Raw genomic sequence first — 27,009 nt, 5'->3', positions numbered from 1 at the left:
GAAAATATTATTCCCATAAGGCTGCAAGGATCAGTGTCATCTTAGGTTATGCACTGTACAAGTGTCAGCCATAGAAGACCCACCCACAGGCCCTACACTTTTGGGCAGGACATCACTAAACACTAGCAATTGATCTATGGCGCTAGGGACTCCAAGGAGGGGTACAAAAAACCAAATAAAATGTGCAATTTCCCTCTTTTTTGCTATTATACATACTATTTTGCCAAAGAAGAAGATGAATAAAGCATTAATAATGACACTGTCCTGTCAATTCAGTGTTAGTCAATGCCAATGATGATTGAAAATACATTCACACAACTCAGAAAAACATCCTTAAACTAAATTCCTCTCCATTTCCTCCTGATACAGAAACAACCTTCCAAAGATTTCTCTTTGTTTGAAGTCGTTTTTCTCCAAAGACTTCCCAGCCGGTTAATTGCACTCACACAAGCCTGTCTAACTTAAGAACTCAAGCTAAGTCCTATTTTGTTTATCCTATCAGTCCTTAGCTTCTTCTCAACATCACTGACACAGGTAACATATCCGACCCTTGTTCTCCTCACAGGGTTGGGACTTTGTGTCACCCTCTGAACCACTCTTTTTTATGCTGAAGCTGGAAGCCATGTTGCCCATGTCACGGGTCTGACAGGGGACATCCTTTTGTCACCCAGAGACTTCTTCTGTTGAGTTTGGCATGGGCATTGCCTCAGTCAGACCACAGACCTGGCTCTGCATCTCTGGAAGCCTTTCAAGTTGCAGTCTGACATTTGAACCGTACTTTTCAATTCTTAGATCTCCAAATGCCAAGCACACTCCAATAATTCACACAGAAACTTTGCACAGTGGCTGGTGACTGAAATGCAGCCAGCTCTCGAGTGAAGCACAGGCAGTTACAAACCAAAGAGCTATGCCAAATGGTCCAGAGGAGAGGATGGGATGAAGATTTTTTCCTGAAGAGAAAGCGTATGGCAAATTTAAATAGAGAAATGTCTTATTCCATGAATCAAAAGACGTAACTTTTCTTTGCCAAAAAATGGAGATCATAAAAGCTCATAACTCTATATTAGTACAGCAATTATATTAGCTTTCCTGTATTGTAAAAACCCAAGACAAAAGTTTAATGCTTTTGACTTTGCTTTTTAAATAGAAAGTGAGATGTACACTAGACAAACTCCAATTTAAAATCTCAGCGGGGCTGACAGCTGTGTTGAAGAAGAAAGCCTTTTCATAACACAAGCTTGTGGGTTGATTTTAATAATGGACATATTCTTTCCATAGATCCAATATTTATATTCTTTTTGTTATTTGAAAACCTTTCTGGAGACACGTAAATCTGCCTGCATCATAATTACACTTGCCTACATTTCATGCCTATAATCAGACTAGAACCTATGGCAGCAGCCATAGGAAAACTGGACAATCTATTCTGCATGGGTTAGTAGAGAGACTCCAGTTATTTTTCCAAAAGGAAGATCTATTTTATGGAAAATAAATTAATTCTGTCAAATTTTCAGAAAGATAAGGTTTGGCCAGCAGCATTTTTTGGCTTATTTCTGAAAGAAAGCTTTCAGAGGACTCCTAAGTCTGTCTTCCCAAGCTCATGACTCTCTTCCAGTTGCTCCCAATTCCTACTTCTTTTCTCCAGTCCTTTCTTCACTGGAGCTTGCTTGGAGGGTTCAAGCCAAAACAGGAGCTGCTCACTGTCAGGGGGTGGATGCAGGTAGGTTGCAGAGCAAAGCAGTGTTGCTGTGGCTCACTGTGCTCGGGGTAGGGGAAGAGAAGATGGATGTAGGCTGGTGGAATCCTTCCAAAAGAAAGCTTAGAGTTGTACAACTCATAGCTACGTTCAAACCCCCACAAATAATCCAAGAATCAGGCTTCTTATGGAAACCCACTGGTGGTGTTTTACTTTGAATACTGCTGCTTCTTGGACTACAAATGTCAAAAGCATATCTGTAGTGATGCACTGCTGCAGCCTGGCCTTGGGAAACCCTTCATAAAAGTCTGTCAGTGAGGCTGGGTAACTTGGATGTGAGGGCGATCTGGCTGCGACATCTGTCACCCCATTGATCGCCAGGGTTGATTCGGCTGATCTGGCTGGCTAGGCGGGTGTCCCCTTCCTCCCTCACCGCTCCATGTGCGTCCCTCCCGAAGCTGCGCGCTCGGTCGAAGAGGACGACCTTCCCCGATAGAGACGTACCGTTCATCGGTCAAGGGTATACGGTAGCTGCGCTCCCTGCTAGAACTTCCCTCCTCTGACGAAGTCGTGTGCTCTGGTCATGGGCTATGCTCTCTGCACTCTCCCTGGGGCTAAAATAAACATTACCGAGGAGAAAATGTGCACGATTTACAAATGTATAACACTTCACCACATGTAGGTATTTGCAAATAATTAAGGACAGAATGTCTTTCTCATACATACCTGCGCGTACACCATGCTCCACCAGCATCATGACTGTGCCACCCTCCACACACTTCACAACCAGTTAAGAACAAACTCTTCCACACCGCACTTGCAATAATATTTTTGCTGTACACTGTTCCCTATCACAGGAAGAATGGCTGAGTGGCCAAAGCACCAGGTGGGGACTGGGGAGTTAGGGCCCCTGGGGTCCCGGGGGGCACCTCTGTGAGCATGGGGACACCTTTTGCAGTTGGGAAGTTGGTCAGCATAAACAATCCCAGCTCTGAGAAACTGTGTCTCTGTCCTCCCGCTCATTAACACTCTTTTCCCAGGTATGTGCTGCTGGGGGATGCTGTGCAGAGCTACCAAACATTCCATTAAAGCACATGATTCCACCTTGTCAAAGCACTGTATGGGCTGCCTCTCCCTCGCTGTTGCCAGGTGATAATTGCTAACCAGGAAAACAGAGATTTGCAAAAATGACTGCTCTTCATAGATGGCACATTGCCCTCTCTCAAGAGCCATAATCCCTCTGTTAGCACAAGTCTCTGTTGCCTTCCTTCTGTTTTCTCATTCCTGACTTCTTGTACATGCTAATTTTGTGGTTTTTTCTATGTCATTTTACTGTCAAAACTGTAAACACTAGAAGATTTACTGATGTTTGGTCTTCATTATTTTGTTATAATTTTACACTTTTTTTTTTAACAGCACAGTAAACAAGGTATTTAAAACCTCCCAAACATGGCTTATAAATTCCTTCTGTTCCAACTTGCAGTCATTTATATGACATCAGCTATATCTCTGCTGCAGTTGAAGGACTGCTGCACACATGACTGTGCCGAGGTAGCTCCAACATAGCCGTGTGGGAGCAGATGTCTCCTAGAAAGTACAAGGGCCTGCACCCCCCATGAGGAGCAGCTACCTGAAACCACAGCCACAGTCCTGTTACATCCATTAGATGCACCCCGAACCCCACACCCTACCATCTTTCCTCTGCCTATTACTTAATCCAGCTAGATCAATGCCAGCTGGGTACATTTATACAGGTTGTTTAGTACAAGTATAAATAAATACCCTAAATGGACAAATGCAGTCATTTTATGAGGAGGAAGAAGAAATCAGTTCCTTTCATTGTCAATCATTTTCATGGATTTTTGTGGCTGACAAACAGACTGTTTGAGTGAAACTAAACAAGATGTACTAAATCTTGGAGATATCCAGTTGCAGAGCAGGTCTGCTAATACCAGTGGAGATTTGCGTGCAAAGATATTGTATAGAGACACAGAGATATGCCCTGAACATTTGCTGAAGCCCTAAGTAAGTGGCAGATACATGTCTGAAGCAGGAAAATAAAGTTTTAAGTAAAGAAACAAAAAGCAAAGCCACAGTCTGTTCATATTTTCTACCACAGCAACTTGTACGTGTAGTGATGATGAAACCAGCCAGTGGTGTGATCCAGCTGTGGAAGAAATCAGTGGCACAATTCTTGCTGACTCCACCAGGTACTGAATTAGGCTTTGAAAACAAAAGTTTCCCAGACAAGCAATAGTGGCAGAAACAAAAAATACTTTTTCATAACTTAATCACCCAAATTGCTAGCATATGTATTGACCCCATATCCCTGTGTTAGCCCCTGAAAATAATAGTAAGTTATCAGCTCCAGTAGCCTCCAAGAAGAGGACCATGTGACAATGAAGATTCACAGAAAGTCCCTTTCTTTTGGCTGTCCTACTCTTGTTTAGTAACAGATTGTACCGAGAACAGCCCCTGCCTCATGCTGCAGCATTGCTTTCTAGCTTAGGTATTTAAGGAAAAGTATAGATACACCCACAGAGACATCAGCAAAGATGATCTTCACTACAAAAAGCATTAAAAATAATGAAAGTATTAATCATTCATACCAAAAATCAACATAAAAATCCACATGTAATGCTGATAACTGGGACCAGGCATGTGGTAAAGCAGCCAGTGAAACTAGTTACTCACCTTTTGGCCACCTTCTGTTGTTCTGTATGCTTACAGAGTCAGCTATGGAAGTTGCATTCACTTAGAATTTAATTCTCTAGAAGAGGCTGTTTCTCTTACTGTTTGTACAGTATCTACCACTGTCAGGCCCTGATCTCAATAACTGATAATAGCTGCAATCTATGTGATAAGCACAAGACAAAAAGGCTCCCAAATTTCAAGCATACCCTCCTCTTAGGTAGGGTTCACATTCTCAGAGAGGCTCGTGCTGAGCCTCGCGGCCGTTTGGAGCACCTGCAGCTCCTGCGGGTGCAGCAGGGCCAAATCCTGCCAACAGCTCGCAGAAGCAGCTTCTGCTGCTACCTCTTGCCCACAGCCAAGCAGAGCACCGAGCTCTGCTCAGCCTCGTTGCTTTCCATGTGTCCTTCAGGACCTGAATTTTACATGCGCTATAATAGATCCAAGAGGTTTCCTTTGAGCTCATGGTCTTGCACAAGCATAAATCAATGTATTTATTGTATTCTAGGTTATGTGAAAAAGCATCAGCCTTGTGTATTTGTGCTGTAGGACCCAATCAGTAAGCTAGAAGAAGTAGGGCCAAATCCTGAGAGGGTTAAGCCAGTCAAGCTACATCAGCGAACACCATCTGAAAGTGTAGACATTGTTTGGCATATGTCTTAAACTATCAGGAGGAGCAGCCAGTGAGCAATGCAGTACTTGACCTGTCAGCATGATACAGATCATTTACATAGCTTTTTACAAACATTAACAGATTAATCCTCACCTTGGGACACACAAGCAAGGTTCAGTAGCCCTGATGAACAGATCTGGAAGCTGACTCACACAGTGGTTGTAACCCGATATCCAGGAGAACCCAGCATCTTTACATCTTACAAAAGCACAGGAGGGGGTGGGACTTCATACCTCCAGACCAGAAGAAAAAGAAGTGTGAAGCAGATAGCAGCTTTGGCCTGGCCATTTTCGTCTGTGGGGAACCGAGGCTATGGGGACTTTCTTAAGTGCAGATTTCCTGGATCCTCTTCAATTCACACCAGTTGTGACAATCCCAAGGAGGATGGTAGCTCTCACCCCAGCACAGAGGACGCAGGCACATTCATGTGCAAAGCACTGCATTTCACACCCAAAGTGTAGAGCAAATCAAGTAGCTGAAGTGGAAAAGTCCTACCTGGTTGCAATTTCCTTACCCAAACAGCTATTCAAAGCGTCTCAACTCATTGCATTTCAGTGGGATCTACTTCTAAAAGCAGTAGCAGTCATCATATACTAACACATGGGTGAAAGTTGAGTCCTGTGCACAAGGCTTGGGCTTTGCATTGAGGAGCGGTAAGGATCTGTGATGGATATGGCCCACAAGATCATACTGACAGAGCTCATAGACCAAGAGAGAAACTGGGACATGGCCATGGCCCATGAGGCCATGATGGCTCTTTTGTTTAATCACCTGGGAGACATCATTTGTGCACACATCATTTATGTTGCTGAGGGGTCTGTTCTTAGCACTATCACTGAGGGCTGAGGAGTTGTCCATAAGCCACAGGGGACTGGGAGATCAGGTCCCTGGAGAGGTAGGACAGGGAGTGATCCCATAGCTGTGTCTCTCTGCAGGAGGGGCATGCATGTATGCACCAAAGGGGTGAGAGGCTCAGTTCATACATGCATGCAATGGATGGATGTGCCCGGATACACTGTCATGGGGGTTAGTGACGTGTGTCCAAATGGACTGGGATAGACACAAAAAGGGTCAAGGGAAGATGCGTCTGTACAGGCACCTGCTAGAGATGTGTGGGCAAGGAGGACATGCCACTGGATTCTTAAGATATATAGTAATTCATGTGTTGTAAATTGGTAAAAATGTTTGGGATTTATCCCTAAAGAACTGATGTCAGGAAGGTCTCCTCTGTTTTATGAAGGAAATTGCTTATTGATCCTGTCTGTTTGCATCATATTCACTCTGTACTGCTCCCATGCTTAATCTGCAAGGATCCAGAAAGGTTGTTTCTCTCTTCACGCGCAACTTAACTTCTGCAGGGAGATGCTGCACTTCCATGTGAGGCTCCAGAGAAGGGCTGTGGGTAGGAACAGGTTGTGAGGTAGGGAGCACTAGTGTTTCTGATGTTAAAATCCCTGTGATGCCCATTTGGTATGCCTTCTTCATGTACTGATAAATCAACTGAAAGCTGGATGAGAAATCACAAATGAATTTGAAGGCGGATTCAGCAAAACTATTGGAGGATTCTCTCTGTATCATTAGGCATGATCTACTTACTTCCCCCCCCCCCCCCCCAAAGGAATATAAGGTTTTAGTGATGCTTTTGATCTATCTCCTCTTGTGAAACATTGCAGATGTGACTTGTGGTCTTTTACGAGCTTACTAAAATTCAGTGAGGAGGACTGGAATTATTTTGTGGTGAGCATGAATGGATGGAGCAGATGCTCTGTGGGCCCTTCTGCATTAAACATCCATTGCATGGTTTTCAGGGTGGGGACAATGACTAGACCCAAAGATACCTTGTGATCCCTTACAATTCCATTAGAAAGCACATGAACAGATGCAGAATTTAAGGGATAACAATTAGGAGCAGAATTGACAGACCAACCCTTCCTCAATCAGCTCTGATGTGCTAGTGATATTAAAACCATATTACAAGGTACATCACATTGCACACTCAGGATGTTCCCAGTGACATGACACATTGAAACACTGAGCATTAAACGAAGTCATGTCAAAGATGCTGTTTCCTTTATACTGAGTTAACAATATCTCAGAGTGGCTCCAAAGGAGCAGGTACAATGTAGACAGTCACACATTTCCATAGCAGTGTTTTGAGAACGCATCCAGCTGTGCCAAGCTCAAGAGCATTTTGATGCAACGTAAAGCATTTGCTATGGAATGAAAACACAGGAACCCAAAACAAATGGATACGACATCAGTGAAACGGATTACTCTTCCTAAGGAAAGCTTTGTTTTCTAGCTTTGATTAATACAGATAGAGAACAAGTACTATGTTCAGCAATACAGAAACAATACTACCCTAAGGGCCATTGTGGTCATCCATTAAGAGCCACTTTCAAGAATGCTTTAAAAGCCCTTCCAAAATCCTACCTTCTCCTGCTAAGTATTTTGTACTGCTTCTATATTCAGCAAAAAGTTACATTTGCTGTGAATATCTGAACAAAAACCTTTCAACCAGTTTTTGGTTTAGGCACAAAGTAAAAAAGAAATTCCAACAACACACAGGTCACAGGTCTTAATAAACACCCTTGCCATCTGCTTTCTCATCCAAAAAGTTAAATGGTTTTGTTTTCAAGCATCAGACTTGCCTTCCTTAAAGGAAAGTTTCTGGTACTCTTAACATAGTTCAGTAACCTCTCACTTCACAGACAGTATTGCTAGGTTTTGGGATGCATCAAAGTAAAGTCCTAATTTTTCTCATCAAATATATCAGTTTCACATGGAGGAGAAAGTGAAGCTTTTCAATATCTAAAGACATATGTGTAAAATGGTAAGTCCCAAATTTTCAGAATTCAGAAGTTAAGAATATGCACTGCATTAATATCCTCATTAAACATGTAACAAACTATTAAGGTATGATTTATATTCACAAACACCACATTGTTTCCTACTCACACCATGGTTTTCTGTCTAGCTTGGTTGAAAACTGGAACAGGCATTCTTCCACTCTGTTTTCTCATAAAGAGATGTACCAGGCATCCTTTACCCTTTTTGCAATCTCTTATTTCCTCAAAGCTTACTGATCTCTCTGGCTCATCAACTTTTCTCCAGGCCTTTTTTTTCTGAGGCTCTTACCATGAATGAAATTCTTTATTTATGTTCATGGACTTCCGTGGTTCTCCAACGTTTCTTAGCCAACTAAAAACCACCTTACCTGTCAAAGTTCAATAATTACCCTACTATAATCATTAGATTTACTTTCCTGATCTATTAATGTTGTAGAAAATATAAAAATATTATAAACCCCATGCTCAGATCCTCAAAGGTATTTGGATCCTTAACCCCCCCTGGTCTAAAAAAGAACTAGGGGCCATATGACATGTTAAGTTCTTAAACACCAGCATGTGTTTGAACTTAAACACTTTTGTGTGTTCTAATATCCAAGATTCCATGGAAAAATTGCCAGCTTAACTGGAAAAGCCTTTCAGAACCTCTTTTGTGATATTTACAGATAACATTAGGTCTAGTTTAGAATGGAGGGCTGCGGTAGGCTGGGGACGACCCTGTGCACCATCACTGCTGATGAAAATAGAGCACGGGTGATCCTCCTGTCTGACCTGAGCTCTGTGCATTGGAGAACAGTATTCTGAAGCAAGTTATGTAATTGCTCACTATAATGGGGTACATATTGACTAAGGCATTCCTTTTTAACCCTTTTCCTTTGTAAGCCAGTAAAAAGTTCATGTCAAAAAAATAGTGTACTTGATGCAGTAGGGTGTATTTCAAGTTATCTTCTTAACATTTCTCAGGAATAAAACACAAATGAGATGAGGTTTCCAGTGGAAGTACTGCTTTTAATCAGAGTTTCATACTCTTCTACATTAATATGTCATTGGGTAATTGGGTAAGTACGGTACCTGTCAGCATCCAGAGGTGTGTTACACTTGGAGCTGTATAAATAGACCAGGGTGAGGCAGATACCCCTTAAGCTTCTGGGATATTCTGCTGCAGAACTCATTCCAAAACTCTGGCACATTTGTAAAAAGCTTTTTTTCCTTCTTGACATGTACAAAATTTTCCTGGGTTTACAGTAAGATGCCAAGGCAGATACTTTTCCCCAACTTCAGATGTAATTTTAGCAGCTAAGTAGTTTTTGTACAAACTGTCTTTTCCTTTTTCATAAAGTGGATAAAAGGCTGAAAGATTACCTTGGACAGAGGAGGCATACTGGAGTTAATAAGAATCACTGTTAGGTACCATATTCTCTGTGTCATCTTTTTGTGCACAAGTGCTGGATTCATAATGACCTGTGTGAATTCTAGATAGCAAATCATCAGTCTTTTTACGTTTTAACTGAATTTTTTTCTGTGTTGAAATTTGATTCACTTACCGGGAGCCCTCAAAACCATTACATACCCCCACAGCTATCCCTATACCCTGACAGCATAAACAGATACACATGTACATCCCCCAGAAACTGTATGGCATGTTTAGGATATTTCTATTTAGTAATATTCTCTTTAATCTAGGATATACTTCCCCTGTGTAGTAAAGCAATTACATAATTAATGGTTACATTCAAACAGAATGGCTCAGGAAAGAAAAAAGAATTTTTAGGACAACTGTTTCAGACTGGGAAGGAAGTACGCATCAATAATTCCCTTTCACATTTGATACTTCAACTAGTATTAACTTAAAAGTCCAAATGCAAGTCATTAAGCAAAAAAATGAACAAAATGAAGAGCAACCTTGCAGGGATAGCGGTGAACTGAGAATAAGGACATTTGGGTTCAATTCCAAACTCTTCCCTTGCCAGTATAGCTTTGGGCGGTTTCTTTGTTCCTCAGTTCCTTATCTATTTAATAAGGATATTAATACTCAATTAATTCTACTCCTTGCCTGCATGCCTTTTGAAGGCCTCTTGAAGGTTTTTGTAGTAGAAACTACTTCTTCTGGTATCTGTAAAACTCTCAGCAAAACGGATGCCTGCTTTTTGTTGAAGACACAAGAGAATTAAAGGAAGGAATCGCAATCAGAGCTTACATCTGCCACAGACCTGGTAAGAAGTGCTGTTCAGTATTAGTAATATGGGGCTATACAACACGTAGTGCTAAAGATGGCCCTTCAGAGAGCTTCTAATTAAAGAGCTGACCTGTGAGAGCCAATAAATATTGGGACAGCTATAACAGATCTAGTTAAAAAATATATAACAAAACATTTCCCTGTCAAAAAAAAAAATTTGAGTTGCAAATTTTCACTGAGAGAAACAGATAAACAGATCCCAGTACAATTTTTTGTAGCAAATGAAAGTCTAATTAAAAATGTTAAAATGAAATGTTGTGTCATTTTGAAATCAGTATTCACATACATATAAATTTTTAGAGCTTTTAATTTTTTAAAAACATTATGCCTTTTCAATTTTTTATCCTGGTTAATTAAAAACACAGATGCTGATGTACTGAAATTTCTTGTCAGATAAATATTCTTTCTGTGGCTATTTATGTTTAAACAACAAAAGTTTAAGACTCATTTGGTTTTGTTTTGGGTTTTTTTGCGGGCCTTTCAAAAATCAGGTTTTTGCTGGATCTTGAATCAAGACAGCTCAAGACATTCCAAGTACAGGAACTTCTTATGTGTTGTATTATTAAAGTACATTTTTCTTGACTAGAAATACTTGCTGTAAGTGTGGAAAGTATTTCCACTGTTCAGTATAACTTCCCTGATAATGCAGATGGTTCAAGCTCTAATTCACATAGTTTATCTAAAGAAACAGTTCAGTGGACTGAAATGAAATACATGTGTTTTCAGCATCAGACCTTTATTGAATAGTATCTTAAAAGAAAAGGAAATTACTAATTTTACTTGCTTTAGAATTGACAGAGAAAGCCAAATACAGCTGTTGTGCAAATGTTTAAAATAAATGATTAAAAATGTCACTAAAGGAAGAGTTCTAAGTCACAGCAAATCATTGACAGAATGTCTGCTAAAGACAACAAACATCCTGTATCGTGCAAAACCTTCTCTTTCAAAATCACACACTCTTTAGAAAATAATCCACTATTCTTGCTACATATATATTGCTATTATAGGGTGTCATGGTTTAACGTGTTTCATAAAAGAAACAAACGAACCTATTGCTGCACTAGTGTACTGGATACATTTTAAAGGTTGCTATGCTTGCTTTTTCTAATATTTCTTCTTTCTTCCATAATGCATAACCTAGCACAAAAAAATTCTTATGCACTGTATTCTGAAAAGGAACTGTTCTTTACAAATTACAGTGAAGGAAATATTACTTGCTGTGTAATATATATCCTAATAATATAGGCATTTATAAGCATGCAAAATTGCACAGGGAAAGAAAATCCAGATGATTTTATGCTTCCTATTTCAATATATCTCTATATTCTGTAGGAAGTTTACTACAATTATGACTTCATATTGTGTTTCTATACCCTAAAGATAAATACGTTCCTTGATCAACTAAAGAGCTAAACATCATGTATTAACTAAAAAATGAATATATTTAATGTAGTAGAAAGCTTGGTAAGTATCCTTGAACTTAATAATAGTGATTACTTTTATAAGTTCAGTGATATTTTAAAGGGATTCTTTTTTTTTCTTTTTTTTTTTTATGAGTTGCCGGAAGAATTGACAATACCTAGTAACAATGTTAATACTGTCAGAAAAATAAATAAGGCAATGAATGATTCCAGTAAGAATACACTTCTCTCGGATTTGGAGACCACTAATAACAGTAAATTTTTGCATACTCTGATAACTCTTCACTAACAATGTATCTGTACAGTTGCATGATCTTTAAGAATGTAATTAACCTATTTTTCTTGTCCTAATTACAAGGCAAAAGGATTCACATGGGTAAAAGGAAAAATGATTTTGTTTAGAAGGGAAATACAAATTATGCCCGAAGCCTAATAAATCTGTTGCCATGACGATCAAAGAGCCTGGTCTTATAAAACCTTTCATAATTTATTCACATGAGTAGTTCTTACTCATAAGACTTGTCCCATTGATTGAAATAGAACTGCTGATGTGAGGAGAGATTTGCAATGGGAAACTTGAATTTAGGATGCAGTCCTTGTTCACATAAAGAGCTGAGGGGACTACTTCCACAAGTAAGAGCTTCTTTCAACAATGAAGTTTGGAAGATGACATTTATGGGTTGTGTTGTCCTTCCTCAGTTTTCCTTATTGGCTCTTATACTAGTCACATTTTAGATGGCAAAATACACAAAAAATCTACTTCAATGCACATATATGCATATTTTGAACCTTTACTCCTAAAATCAAGGCTGGTTCCTCTGAACCCTACTGAAAAATTGCCACATTACAGGAATAATAGTGTGACAATAAATAGTGTTTGTATCATCTCTGTTTCCTCCTGCTGCAGTGATTTGAAAAAGCTGCATTACCATTCTGCCTCTAAAAACTGTCTTAGGGACTCCTTCATCATACAAGGAGGAGATGTATTGGGAACTACCACAAAATTCCATCTTTTGAATAGGATTTAAGCTCTGATTCTTGTTCATGAGTCCTGGCATGACCTGGCCTGGCCTTTTTGCTTTGGCTCTTGCATCCCTCTCACCCTCAAAACCTGCTGCCAGGAACCCATCACCTTCATACCCAGCTGGACAGCCTGTGACAACTGCCACACAAACCTGCTCCTGGTCCTTTTCTAACCCATCAAAAGCAGTGGGATTTGTGAGTGATTACCCTCAGAGCGGGGGCAGGCCCTTACCACAGTCTGCTCCTCAAGAGGCGCTCAACTTTCCCTCTTCCAAACCCAGTGATCAACCAGAATGCATAAGAAAATATATATATTTCACATCACCACTCTTTCATTTTTTAGTTCTACCCTAATTTCTGAAAGAGAGATCCAAGTAAACCAGCCTTTCTGGAAAACTAACCTGTTCATCCATCTCAGTGAACTCACTATATAATTCCTGATCTGCTTGGCAATTTCCTGATAATGACCCTAAATTTTGGTAAGTCGGGTAGTCAGTTAATAACATCACCTTGCACTCCCCTAGCACCTTTCATCCAGAAAGATGAAAGCACATTACAGCTGTTAATGAAAAATATCTTGCAACATCCACTGAAGCTATTTATAATAATTCTCAACTCCCCAATAATACATGACAAAAATTACTTGATATGAGAACATCTCGTACTGGTTTGCTTATTTTATGACTTGGGTCATCAAGAGTAACATTGTCATAATTCACAGTGGTGATTTTTTGGCTTTCTGGCATGTGTAAGAGGATCTGCCTCCCACTATCTAAAACACAGCATCCAAGTCTTCATTCCATATTTGTTTCCCATGGGAAACAAAATAAAGTAAATCTTTTGTACCTGCAGATCTTGCAGACATTCAAAACCCTTCTGTAGCTTTTATTTACTCAGATAATACTTTTTCAGAACTATTCTTACATTGATACAGGATTTCTTTTACCTTCTATTTTTGCCTTCTAGTGGTCAGTGCATGACTGAGGTGCAGGGAAGGTATAGCACCATGACCCCAGAGAGACAGACAGAGGGAGAGAAAGAGGAGGCAGGAGGAGGGGAATGGAGGGAGGGAAAAAGAGAGAGAAATATCAAAGCAAATTCTTAAACATCCTCTTTAGCATGGAAATATGTACAATACAGCTACTGATGTTCCAGTCCAAGTGCAAATGACAGCACAGGTGTGCACAAACACACACACGCACATACACACCATCACAAAGCAAGGGAGAAAGACAGAAATGATCTTACAAAGCTGCTGCAGTAATCAGGACACTTGCTCCTGGAAACAACCATACAAACAAAGGTTCTTTTGTTAGCTTTCTACATTTTTTCAATTTTCATTTGATTATTGCTATTATTTTTACCTCTCACCATAACAGAAATATGGTTATTATTAAAAGGAAGGAAAAAGGCCTTACCATGCAGTGCATCAGGAAGAGATGAGAAGCACAGAGCATGCTGCAGAGATTAAGCTCAGCATGGCATTCAGATATCCTTTGGAATTGAAGAAAATTGTCCAACCCATTCTTCCTAAGAAAGCGGACAAGTTTTCTCTGGGCTTGAATTTTTCACCAGAAGTCAGATCCTTACAATGCATTATATTTTCTTCTTCAGGAGATATATTTCCTCCAGTTAAGTTTCAGCTCCGCAATGCCATTTCCAATCAGCTCCAAGAAGTTCTTCATTCCCATATTCATGGTGTCATCAGAGGGACTCCAAAGAAAATCAAAGAAAGAAAGAAAAAAAGAAAATAATAACTTACCGAAGCCCTGAAATTACTATGCCGAAAAGGAGAAGAAAAAAACCCAACTACTCCTCATTTATTCTATTATCTATGTGTTTCACAACAATCAGTACTACCTCTTTGGTCGCATATATGCAGTGCTGATTACCTGTAATAAAGGAAGAGGCAAAAACTTTCCCAGTTCACACATGATGTATTTTCATTACTGCTGCTCAACTGTGCGCTACCAAACAACCCTTCTCATCCTGAGGAATCTTTAAAACCATCTGATAAAAACATCAGCTGTCCCTTTCCCTTCCCAAAGAACATGAATATTAGAATTTCTAGAAAAGTGTTGGAGAAAGCTTGACAAATAACCCCAAAATACAAATTAGATCTAAAAGCAAAACCCTCAAAGCAGGAGAGTTCTTGAGCAAGGAGATACCTTGCCTGAAGGATTTGGGGACACACGCTCTAAGTCATTGTAGAGAAGGAGAAAGGGATAAAGAACGGTGGCTAACGGGGGGTTTGGAGAGGATGGGGTGGGACCGACTGGGTGTCAGGCGGGAGTGGGATCCTGAGTCACCCTCAGCCTCCTGCCTTCTCGCTGACAGCAGCTCGGGCTTCCCCTGCACTTTCTGCAAAGCATATTAATTGATTCTGGTTGCTGAGCAACTAACTCTGGGGAGCCACATCGACGGCTCCGGCACAGCTTCAGCAACAGCAGCAGGGAGAGGGGACGGTCTCCCCCGCCTCCCTCCTCCCCGCGGGGCTCGCTCACCCTCCCCAGGATGCTCTCAGCTGCCCTGCAGGGGAGCTTTGCAAGGAAAAGGAGAAAGCCCCCACTAGTGCAGCACGGAGAGGCCGTGGGTTGTTCCCCCCACCCAGTGCAGCACTGGCAGGACTCAGGTGAGCAGCCCTGCTTCATGCTGACAACACTGCTGCAGCCCCAAAGGGCATCCTCCACCCCGCCACCACCCCGCATGGGGTGCCTGGGCCAGGGGGGCTGGCGCAGCTGTGGAAAACCTACCCAGGCACTTCGAGAGGTAGGCGAACCAGAGTGGTGCAGTTCCCTTCTGAAAAGCGAAGCTGTGTTAACCCTCTGGTTCTCCAGGCACGCTGCAAAGATGTCATTAAAATGACAAGCAACTCCCATCGTTATGCCAACTCATGGGTTCAAAAGTGAGTTTTCATTTGAAGCTGTGGCCACTTAAGCTCTGTCTCTGCAATAACGGGGTAAATGTATTACTTATTTCTGACCTCTTTATCATGCTGCACTTCAGACAGAGCAGACACTTCTCTGGCTGAAAGGGCACACAGTAAACCAAAGCCACCATCCAGCGGAATTGCCTGGATGTCTTTGTCAGAGACTGCACAATGGAGGTCTCTGACATAACCTTGTCATTGCTTTAGCCAATGTTGTGTTTAAGCTCCTCATAGGAGAGAAGCAGCGATGAGGCCATTTAGTTTTGGCCCGTAAAAGAAATGGGATAACTGGAGCTGGCTCCAAGGGGCTCCTCCTAGAGCGCCTCAGTCGATGGCCCCATAGGAGTGACATAGAGGATTTTTGCAAGGTTGATGGCAAGTGGCTGGACCCTGAATAGGGCCTGACCTCTGCAATTTGTGGCAGGGCTTCCACTGACTTCTGTGACTCTAGAGTCTGAAAAAAATCTCCAAAACAACACGGTGTCCAAAACAAGACATTTCTCTTGTGCTCTCATTTTAGATAAATCCTTAGTCAGATCTTGGCATTTGTTCAGCACTGACTAAGCTGCCTTTCCGTTGCACAGGTAAGATGTAAGAAATGAAAAGACCTCAAGATTTCTCTCCCTGTGACCTGGCAGTAAGTGCAATATCAGATCTTGGCCAAACTGCTCACGCATGATTACTGTCAAAAACCTGAGCTAGGTCAGCTCTTTATTTCTGTTACAGTGATAGGACAAGTTAAAGGGCAAGGCCTTAGCTTGCAGTCACATAAACAAACAGAATTATCTAATTCTTCCCTTGAAAAACTCCAACCCATAGCTTGTGTGTGTTGTCTAAATGGCAAACACAAGGTCTTTGTGAGAAGGGGACAGATTATCTTAAGCAAAAGAGTAACTTTTCTGACAGTAGCTTAACCCCACCACACTCTGCTTTCATGCTTTATAAACAAAGATCTACAGTTTAGCCTCATTTTCCTAGCAAAGCCAGATGCTTCACATATATTCAAAGTTCAGGAAGGACCATTAGATCAGGTTAGCAGAGCTGCTAGATGAAACAGATAGCAGAACATATTCAGTTCATCCAATATGTCTATTGATACGAGCATATACTGGGTACTCCTAGTCCCCCAAGTACAGCATACAGAGAAATATGGGAACTTCAGTATTGATTTAGTAAATGAAAGTAATTTAGCCTCTTACCAACAACATAATACAGTAGGATATTTCTAAGGAAGAGATCCTGTAGTTCATCTGCTCCATGAAAATGTCTCCTGCAGTCTTCTAACATACTAAACATAGGTTAAACATACTAAAACACACTAAAACTACACATAATAAACATACACTCTTCTTGATTTATATAGTCACTGGTTTATGTAATTAATTTGGTATCATTGATTCTCTCTTTATCTCTTCTTCTGACTTTTTGGACATTTCTTTTGACTATCTCTCATAGTACCTCATCTTTGTTCCTGGACAGGAATAAATCCAACAAGGTTTCCTCTAGCAGTGGTTGATGCAAATAGTGTATTTTGTTGTGTGTCATTGCTCATATATGACATTGCTTCCTTTAGCCCATGAGTTTACTTGCTTGCAACAAAGTGCTGAAGAATGACAAAACAGAGGATTGAAAGGGAGCTAACCCACCTCTGTCTCACAGCAGGATCAATCACACACATGCTAGTCCTGGGAAATGGCTTTCTAACCAGTGCTTACAAGTCTCCTTTCTGGAGAGTCCATGCTTTTAAGAGGCAATTTATTCCAGTGCCTCACTACTGTAACTAGAAAAAGGGTATTTCTAAGCTCCATTGCTGCAAAGTTAAACACACACTTTCTTGTCTTATTCTCAACGATCATGGAAAAGATCTCCTCCATTCCTTGTTGCAACTACCTTTTATGTATATAAAATTCATTATCTCTCTTCTCAGTCTCTTCCCTTCCTAGATTAAAAACTTATCTGAGCCTTTACTCTTCTGTCACTTTTTAAGGAATGGTTTATCACACACTGACCTCTGGATCATAAGAGTACAGAAAACTGAGTGTGAAATTACATGTGTATAGGGATGTACATTAATGCATGCAAAAGTAAAAGGTACCAAAGAGACAGTGTCTGGCTTAGGAAGTGAGTCACGTAACATAGGAACAGGGAAACAAGGGGGGACTGCTTCATCTAGCTGTGGTAATAAGGTTAAATAGTGTTTCAATATTCCTTTTTTCTTTTCTGAATGAAATGGGGTGACAGAAAGGAGGAATTAAGTACAGCTAGGTTGTGTGTGTGTCTGTCAACGAGTCCTTCCAACCTGTGGAAGAAGATGGTTCAATTAAGGGCATAAGGGAAAAAAGACTACTTTTTCTTTTGAATTTGTATAATGATTTATGAAATACTAAATAGAAGAGGGAAGCTAGCACAAGATCTTAGGTAGATAGCACATGAAAAATACAGAAATAGATAGAGAAAAGATTAGGGGGGGAGTAAGTGCTTGGGAGTGATGAAGTACTGGAAATCGTATGAATGTTTAGAGTAAGGGAACAAAGAAAGGTGGACAGATTTCCCAAATTCTTACAAAGAAATTATTAAGTCTACATGAACATATTTCACCAACATGATAAGCTGTAGTTATCTTTTCCACTTTTGCCTCTTTACATTCATGCCGGTGCCTGTTTTTGTCCTCAACAGTACAATCTTTAAAAAGTGTGACAACAAATCATTAATATTTTCATGTGCCTCGTTTTGTACTTTATTTTTACAAGTAGGAATGCCAAACAGTGCTGAAGTTCTCTGTATTGGAGAAAATATCATTAAAAGTGTTAGGGAAGGGCAGTTGAAGGGCAAAGCAATAAAACAAAACAACAATAGAAAGGAAGCAAGTCAACAACTGATGATTTTAAAATGAAAGCAAACTGTTTGGCATGTAAGAAGAAGCCAGCAGATTATTAAAAGAAATTGTAGGAGAGGTAGGTTTGGAGTTGTCAACATTTGTGCCTTTTTTTTTAGAAAATGCAAAGCTGCTTAGATAAAATTCAGTCTCTTACAGAAAGTAAGCACAACATCTCTCTTTCACTTACACAAGGTTTGAATTTAATCTCATATAAATGCTTTTTATTATGCATTGAAAAGGCTGACTAATGCACATGATCTGTTTCTATTCCATTTTCTATTTATCTTTTCTCTTCCCACCTTCCTATCCTTTCAATAGTAGCACTACCCTTTCTGAGAAAATAAGTGTCCTGTGAGCCTAAGGACCAGAGCAAGCTAGTACCCAGTCAGCCCTCATCCCCTGGGGAAATGGTACAACTGGTGTCCCACCAAAACCATGTCGGTTACTGCAGCCAAATCAGACTGGCAGCATCCCTCCGTGTTCAAGCCCCCAGATAGGGTCCATACTGCAAGACCTTGGGCATCAAAATAATGGGGAGATGCAACGAGCCATGGAAACTGGTTGGGCAGAAGCCCATTTCAGATCTTTGACTGGCTCCTCTGTGTTGCTGAGAACTGATAACAAGAGAAAGTCCCCAGGAAGACAAATGGGAAGAAAAAAGACCTTTCTGTCAATATGTTCCAGTCCAGGGTATAGGAAAGGACCAAGTGGAAGGATAACACTTGAAGAAGGTGAGGGAGGGCTGCAGCAAGCATGAAGTGGTGGCCCAAGCTAGGGAAACGATGCCTTTCTCTGGCTGGGTGTGGATGCCTGTGCTGCAGGGAGGGAGGGCAGTGAGGGCGGATGGGATCCTTACTGTGCTGGGCAGTTACTGTCCTCTACCTAGCCTGAAGCAGAGCAGAGGTCCCAGGGGACTTGGAAGATGTGGGCACAGGCTGTCAGGCTTTAAGAAGTCGAAGCAGAAAAATCTCCCAGGAATCTCCCTGCAAGTGTCGGGAGCAGTGAAGACAAGGGAGCTGGAAGCAGAGGTGTGCCCGCATTGCTCCTTGGGTGCTCAGACTGCCTCAGCAGCCACTGTCACCAGGAGATGCCTTCCCACAGGGCAACGCAGAGGGCACCCATGTGGGCTCTGAACTGAGTGACAGGGGAAGCCTCCTCCCCAGTTCACCCAGCTGCCTGCCACAGTGTCGCCGGGCCACTAGAAGCAAATGAAATAGCTTGTTTACCAAAACATTGCGCCTTCATCCCAATCGTAGCTTAATACTTGACAGAGACCATCACTTTATTCCTTGCAGGCTACACCTTTTCTGGGAGCTGCCATTTAAGAACTGAATTAGATTTTTAAAAGCAGTATAGTATGTAAAGGATACAGTAATTTTAACATAAATACAAAGATATGCACAGATCATGGAAATTATTTAAAGTATGAAATAAAAGGTATAATTTAATTATGAACCAAATTTTAATTAAAAACCTGTGAAAATAATTTGCAAAGAAGTTTTCTGGATATGTTTCTCATTTTGACCTTTCAATATCCTGTGTCTCAATTACTATTCAGTCAGTTGCAGCACAAACAACTGAATTGATTTCTTGCCTTTTGGGGTTAAATGCCATAACACATGCATGAGAGTCTGAGCTTCAGTGAGTGCATTTCCAGATCATCATCATCAATTAATTGGAAAATCTAACCATAAGAAATAGACCTTCATTCAAAAAAAAAATCCAAAAGCACGACAGAGGATGTACACGTAGTTCCATCTATCTGCAGAATACTTAGCATTTCTTACATACTTTAAATATAATATTACTGTAATAATTATTTTCAATATTCTATATGGCAACTGGTCTCATTCTTTTCTAGTTTCCATCAGTGCAAATCAGACTAGGATATCATAGCTGTCAAAAACTTGCAATGTTAAGAAAATAGTACAACCAAGGGTAAGCAAAGCCAGTGAAATGAAAAACATTTTAGATTTGTTGTTCTCTTTCTTTTTAAATAAATGCTGCTTTACTACAACTTAACCGCTAACTAACTAAGGAATGATAAAAAGTTACAGCTTGTGGTTACTAATTGTTGGGCTTGCTCATACTTTCACAAGTTAGTCTGAAATAAATTTTAATGGATCTGATTTGAATTTCATTTATAGAAAAGTAAACCTCCTACATTCACTGATTTCAATGAAATTGTCCTTAATTTACATCAGTGTAGTGAGTAACAACAGATACACAATAATAACTGTCCATTGCAGAGTTAGCTTCAGTTTAAATTCGCTGTGTACCGGTAACGTAGCACTGCTTCCCTTACATCACCCTAACACTAAAAATAGCATTTCAATATAGCTGTATCAAAAATGTATACACAAAAATGTGACTACCTGGCTAGTAGCATAGCCATATTCCCTGCAGAAAATACATACACTAAGTATCTTTTTTCTCTAGAAAAAGAAAACCTGGTTTGAAATGAACTTCTTAGCACGCAAATGGAACATAAAGGAATAATCTCGACTTATTTTAAAAAGGGATATCTTGACCTAAAATGCCATTTGTATAAGCAAGATGCAGTGGCAGTTGCATTTTTTGGGGGGTCATCAATACCGAACACAAGTTACATGCCAAAACAAGAGGTCTGATCCTACTCCTCTGACCTGGGTCGCAAAACGCTCCCTGATTTCTATGGGAAGAGGACTGGGCTCTGTTCTTAGGAGACTAGCACAGTCTCAGATAAAAACTGCTTAGCCGGCTGCACCAAACGGAGGCAGACTTGCACCTCTAATGCTGCTTAAATAAACTAGTTCCATGTGTACGTTAAACTACTCCGGACGACAGGTACTATTTTCTGAGAGGCGGTGATGTGTTTGCAGTGTCTGTGTTCAAACTGGAATCTCATTAGAAAAACAGTGATCTTGCTGTACAGCTGTGTAGTAAGATAGGATATGTAACACATGAATTCATTGAATCCCAAGGGTGGTCATCTGCCTGAAATCCTTTTCTAGATAAGCATCTTCACACACGGTAAAAAAAGCTCTCAAGCAGCAACAGTTATTACTGCTGAATAAATATTCACATTATTTCTCAACAGGCAATATACCCACTGGCCAAAAAAATAATAGTATGCTAATGGAGGATTAGGCAGGCACTGGCTAAATTAGTCCTACTGCAGTTTTGTTAAGCTCTTGGGTGTGTATTACATGACATTACTATTTAGTACCATAGAACAAAAATTTCTTTCTCTCTACCCTCCTTTTTTTCTTTCTTTCTTTCTTTCTTCTTTTTTTTTTTCTTTAATAGAAGAGGTGGAGATTTCCTTTCCTGGGTTAACTTCCAAGCATTAGGAAAAGTAACATAACCTGAATATTCATATGATTCACACTTAGAGCCCTTAATTACTGCACTACATACAGGACACTGCTAGAATGAATGCTGCACAGCAGCCAAAGTAGTCCTAAACATTATTAAATACTCTAAAATGCAGAGTATGAGCGTTGGCATGATACTGCACAGTACTTGAATAAATGCACTTTGAGGAATTTGACAGAAGCCAGATTTACGTAACTGCTGGCATTTCTATTCTGAATACCGTCATTCTCCAGAATCCCAGTATTTTGACTGGTAAAGCCTTTCAAAACATGCCTGTTTATTCTTTGCTTCACAAAAGACTCATCAGCCAGTTTAGTTTGGTTTTCTGTTTGCTCCTAGCAGAGGTATCTTTGTAAGCAGCTTTCTGGTGAAAGTCACTGGGAACAGCTCAGCAAGTCCCTGAAGTTCGACAGAGAATGCCCCTTAGCTGCGGGGGGAAGCAAACTCCATCAGCCATCCTCTGTCAGGCTCTTCTAAATCCTTCCTAAGTAATTACTCACTCCATTGATTAATATTTTGAAAACTGTACAGATGAATAATGCACAGATATTCAGAAGGATTCCTCAGAGCCAAAAGATAAAAGCAAAATATACAAATATAGATCCATAAGGTATTCTGAGGTATCCCTTTAAAAAAAAAAAAAAAAAAAAAACCACCAAACCAAAACGGCCTAAACATGTTAACCTTTTAGGATGTATCTATTTCTTAAATATTCCATTTGTTTTTAGGCTTTTCCTTGGTGCTGGTCTCTGTTTAATTAATTAATCACAGTGTTTGCACATCCTGAATGCTTTGTTTTAATGTCTCACTCCCTTTTGTGGATTGATCTGCTGTGAGATTTTAATGAGAGCCATTTCTCATGTTTTTATGCAGAATTATTGTACGGAGGTGAAAGCGATAATAACTCAGTCTTCTGTTAATTACACATCTAATTATTCTTAGAAGTTTATTTATAATTATGTGTGCCAGAAGGCTTTGTTTCAAATATCATAGCCAGATTGGAAACGGAACTTAAATTAATTGTTTTCTGCAAACAACTGTATTTTAAAACAAAAATTAAATATGAATATTTATATTTTAGCCCAAAATACTCTCTTCCCTGATAGTCATTCTTGTAAACAAAAATCTTAGAGAACCATGTAAAAACTTTGCCCTTCAATAATAATAATACTTAAAGCTAGTAAATGTTCTCAGAGGACAACAAAAAAACTTCATTAAGACAAAAACTATTTATGGTCAAATGGTCTTTTTTTTTTTTCTAAAAGGTAATCAGGGCTTTTATGTTAAAAGTCTTCAAATAGGAAGCCTCAACTCTAAAGGCACGGGAATGCCATTACTCAAAGAGAATAAGTGTTCTTTCAAGGGTGAAAGGGAAAGAAATATCTATTATTGATGTTGCTAGATTCCCACTTGCGAGCTAGGAAACCCCTTCTTTACCACAGGGTTTGTACAATGATGCAGAACTCATCTGAAACATAAGCTGCCCAAAGATCTCAGTTCAGGAAATCATGTTTTCAGGAAAAAACTGTTCAACAAAAATCATCTTTGGAAAGTGCAATCCTATACATATTATTGCATTTATCATATGGAATAACATTGTTTTAACCAGAGTAATCAATCTAGAAGTAATTATAGGATGACAGAAAGAGACTTAGACACACATATTTCACTACATACAGATGATTGATGTACAGATCCTCCAATAGCATATAAATGTATACAGTAGTTGCATATGTTAGGGATTAATTTGGAATAAGATTCAGGTCTTGGCTATGGAAAGCAATAATATTTCACAGAAATATTTCAGCTTATAGGTAGTGTATTTGCAACCTGACAGACAACATGCAATACTGCATGTTTAAAATTTAAGAAATACAGTTTGCCTTCATATTGAACACATTTCCCTTCAACACCAGTCTCCTGCAAGCCCCTGCTCCCTTAGCAAAATGAACACTGGAAGAGAAGCCCGTCAGACTTACCTGTTTGCCTTACAGGAGATGAAGAAGTTTAAAGCATTGAAGTTCTCATGACAATCAGCCACTAGCATTTAGCTTATGTGGAAATAATTGCATTCTTCCATCTTTTAGCTTTCTCAGTAAGTGAAAGCTGGTGATGGATGCCAGCAGCCTTGTTAAAATATCACTGTAATCCGTTCAAGCTCTGGAGATTGCTTAGAAAATCAAGTCATAAACATGCAGTGTCTATAGCTTCACGAGCAGCTCAGCATTTTCCAAGCATCTTCCTTTTCCAATACTGTACTTTACAGAGCATTCTACCTACCCTGATTTGAGTAGAAAGAATACAGTTGATGAAAGTAAATTCCATGGGAACAAAAGTGTTTCACATGTTTAAGCTTTCTCACATCAAATAGTTATGATTTTAGGAAAGGAGACAGCCTTTAGGTTTTTTGGTTGTTACTCTTTCCTCTTAAAAAAAAAAAAAAAAAAAAAAAAAGCAGCTTCAAATAAAGAAGCAAGAAGGAAAGAAGAGGATATAGCAGTTCAAGAAGCAGCAGGCAAGGATGGGTGTCTTGTAATTGCTTTGAGTTAATGCTCCTCAGGGGGAGATGAAAAAAGCACAAATACAGCAAAATCTGTCTCACAGAGTAAAAATCTGTTGTATAAGACAGTGTCTGGTGAAGTAAAACAGCGTGTGCATTTACTCCATTAATTTCTAGCATGCCAGAGTGCAAAGGAAATTAGAAGCTTTCTGATTATTAGAGGCAAACATGTAGGAAGAGGGAAAGAAAATTCAGTATGTGTAACTACTGTAATTCTTTTTGCTCTCCTGAGAAACGTTATCAGATAGCTCCAAAATCTATCGGACATGTGTATGTGAAAGCAGCATTTGTCAGTAGCACAGAACATTTTATCATTGCCAATATTGTCTGAGGCATATGTGGAGAATGAACATTTAATAATGCTGCATCCCGTAGATACAAATAAACACATTCGTGACTGCTCTTTCTATAGCCTAAACACACCAGGTCTTTGGACTCGCTGGAAAATATGACTATGAAGGCTGTTACAAGAATCATAAGTGCTGAACACTTTGGAACAACTGACCCAATTACTGGCACCAAGCAATGAGAACTTCAGCCTAAAAACCCTAATTCAAATCCCACTGAAGCCCGTGAAAATTGATTCTGAGAGGCTGTGGATGTGTCCCTGGGCATCACTACACAGCTAGACCACAAAGTCACCAAAAACATCTTGGAAGGAGCTGGGTGAAACACTGCTCTGACCTGAAGCTCTCCTGGACATAACAGTGCAATGCTGGGTCTGAATTTGCTCAGATAATGCATGCAGCACAAACACACGCCTGTTCCCTTCAGGGCCAAAAAAACCCCATTCCATTTATTTGTATGATGAGTCCAGTCAGACCAAAATGCCACTGAGCCAAATGCTATTCAAGCATAAAACAAAGAAACTTCCCAGCTGCATGAATTTACAGTCCAGCTGTCACCTTTCATACTTTCCACATACACTGCCCACCTGCAGTGCCACCAAATCTCGCAGAACAGAGGGTTCTTGAATTTAAACCCTTCTAATTATTAACACTGCTATACTTTGGGTTGTTTTTTTCCCCATAGCAGAGCTTGATCTAGCCCTTTCCAACCAGTGAAAACATCACATTTTGAAAAAGTAAAATTAAAATTAACCCCATATTTCCAATATCCCAGAGGATAGAGAGGCTGGAGCCAATGTGCATCTTTGTGATACACTGAAAATATGAAAAATGGAAAAAAAATTGTCATCTTTCACATTTGAGCTCTGAGGAACCGCACACGCAGATACAGCAAATCCCACATCCTTGGCACAGAAGAAATCATTGACAGCTCAGGGCTTTGCCTGAAAAAGCTGCAGCACTAAGTTTAGTCTGCATATTCCTTTCTTTGCCATATTCACAATTCTGTATTTTGCTGCAATTCAAGTATCCTAAGCTTATATGTGCATGGAAAACTGCCTGCCCTTTGATAATGCTTTGGCTACTGATCTTGTAGGGGAAGCATTTGCTCATATGTCCCTAGGTATTAGATATGCTGGCAACTCCCTCTCTATATCCAATGCTCAGGTCAAAGGCAAATACTCTTCCTGGATGCTCAGCAACCCCACTGCCTCTGGAAAAGCCACAGGTAGGAAGGTGGAACACAGTTTTTTGAGCATTGCAGAGGAAATCCCAGCCTACCACTCAGTCCAGCAACTTTCAGTGACATCTTGAGTTGCATCAACTCCACTGAGACCCTTCCGGGTCCCTGAGAAAATTTCCCTCTTCCTTGTCAACTCTGCAATTTGGCTGGGTGTTTGCCCCTTGCAGGAGTCTTCCCACTAGCACAGGGCTGCTCTCCAGCCAAGCCTTTGACAGAGCATCGCATGCAATAAAAAGCAGTAAAATAGTTGCACCATCTATCACAGCATAAGCAGCACTTCCCCACAAAAAAACCCCCCGCCCCTGCCACTGCCACAGCATGCAGCGCTTTCTGCACATTAACGTGTATTTCTCACTATGGTAGATTGATACCACAGATGAAGGGTTACCCCCACCACTGTCACTGCAACAGTGTCTCTGTTGTTATATGGCACAAATCTCAATGCCCATCCTGTTTTCAACTCAGATTTGACTTCTAAATGCGCTTATCATGCATTCTGTCTTTTTATCGTGCCCAGGCATTTTGGGTTCCCAGCCTAAGAAAACTTTGAAGAGGTCTGATGTTGAATGTACTTTTGAAAGGCTGGACCATTTTAACATTGAGCAGTAGGAGAAAAAATTAGAAAAAGAGATACAAGATATCAGTAGCTTCTTTCAGAAACAGAGGTCAGTGGCCATGAAATTTGTCACTATCTTGTTAAGCATAAAGAACTTCAATGTTTTGACACTTCAAAGTGCACCTGCCTCTAGAAATTATTTTGAATGTCAGAATTACCCCTCTTCTATCAGGTCCAATAATCCTTGTGTAAAAATGCTTGCCTTATATTTTGTACAAAATACTTCCAGCACTCAAAGATACGTCTTACAAATAGAGGTCAACGTGTGTATGTCCCAAAGCTAGGGTATTAATAACACTAGATGATCTATAGTTTTCCATGAGACATGGCATTTCAGCTACTGACTGTAAAAAATTGAATTTGTTCCAAGGGTTGTTTTTGCATAGGAAGGAGACACTACCCTTGCAGAGGGCTTATGGGTATCCTCCTCTCATCCTGGGAGAGTCTGAGTGTCCCAGGAAGGACTTGCAGCATCTTCAGCTCCTTTTGA

General features: G+C 40.1%; 1 long non-coding RNA gene across 1 annotated transcript in view; it reads right to left on the bottom strand.

The window, feature by feature from the left end:
• The window catches only part of LOC103915665, a 30,730-nt gene extending 16,424 nt beyond the window's left edge, over positions 1–14,306 (bottom strand). Inside the window, exon 1 of the long non-coding RNA XR_663546.1 lies at positions 14,008–14,306. This is a non-coding gene — a long non-coding RNA (uncharacterized LOC103915665). The remainder of the gene's footprint in view (positions 1–14,007) is intronic.
• Positions 14,307–27,009: the final 12,703 nt, after the last annotated feature.

The sequence above is a fragment of the Pygoscelis adeliae genome, unplaced genomic scaffold (genome assembly GCF_000699105.1).
Source record: "Pygoscelis adeliae isolate BGI_AS28 unplaced genomic scaffold, ASM69910v1 Scaffold374, whole genome shotgun sequence".
NCBI classification, from domain to species: domain Eukaryota; kingdom Metazoa; phylum Chordata; class Aves; order Sphenisciformes; family Spheniscidae; genus Pygoscelis; species Pygoscelis adeliae.
Note: the sequence above shows the minus strand (reverse complement) of the source record. Positions and strands in the feature narration are given on the sequence as shown.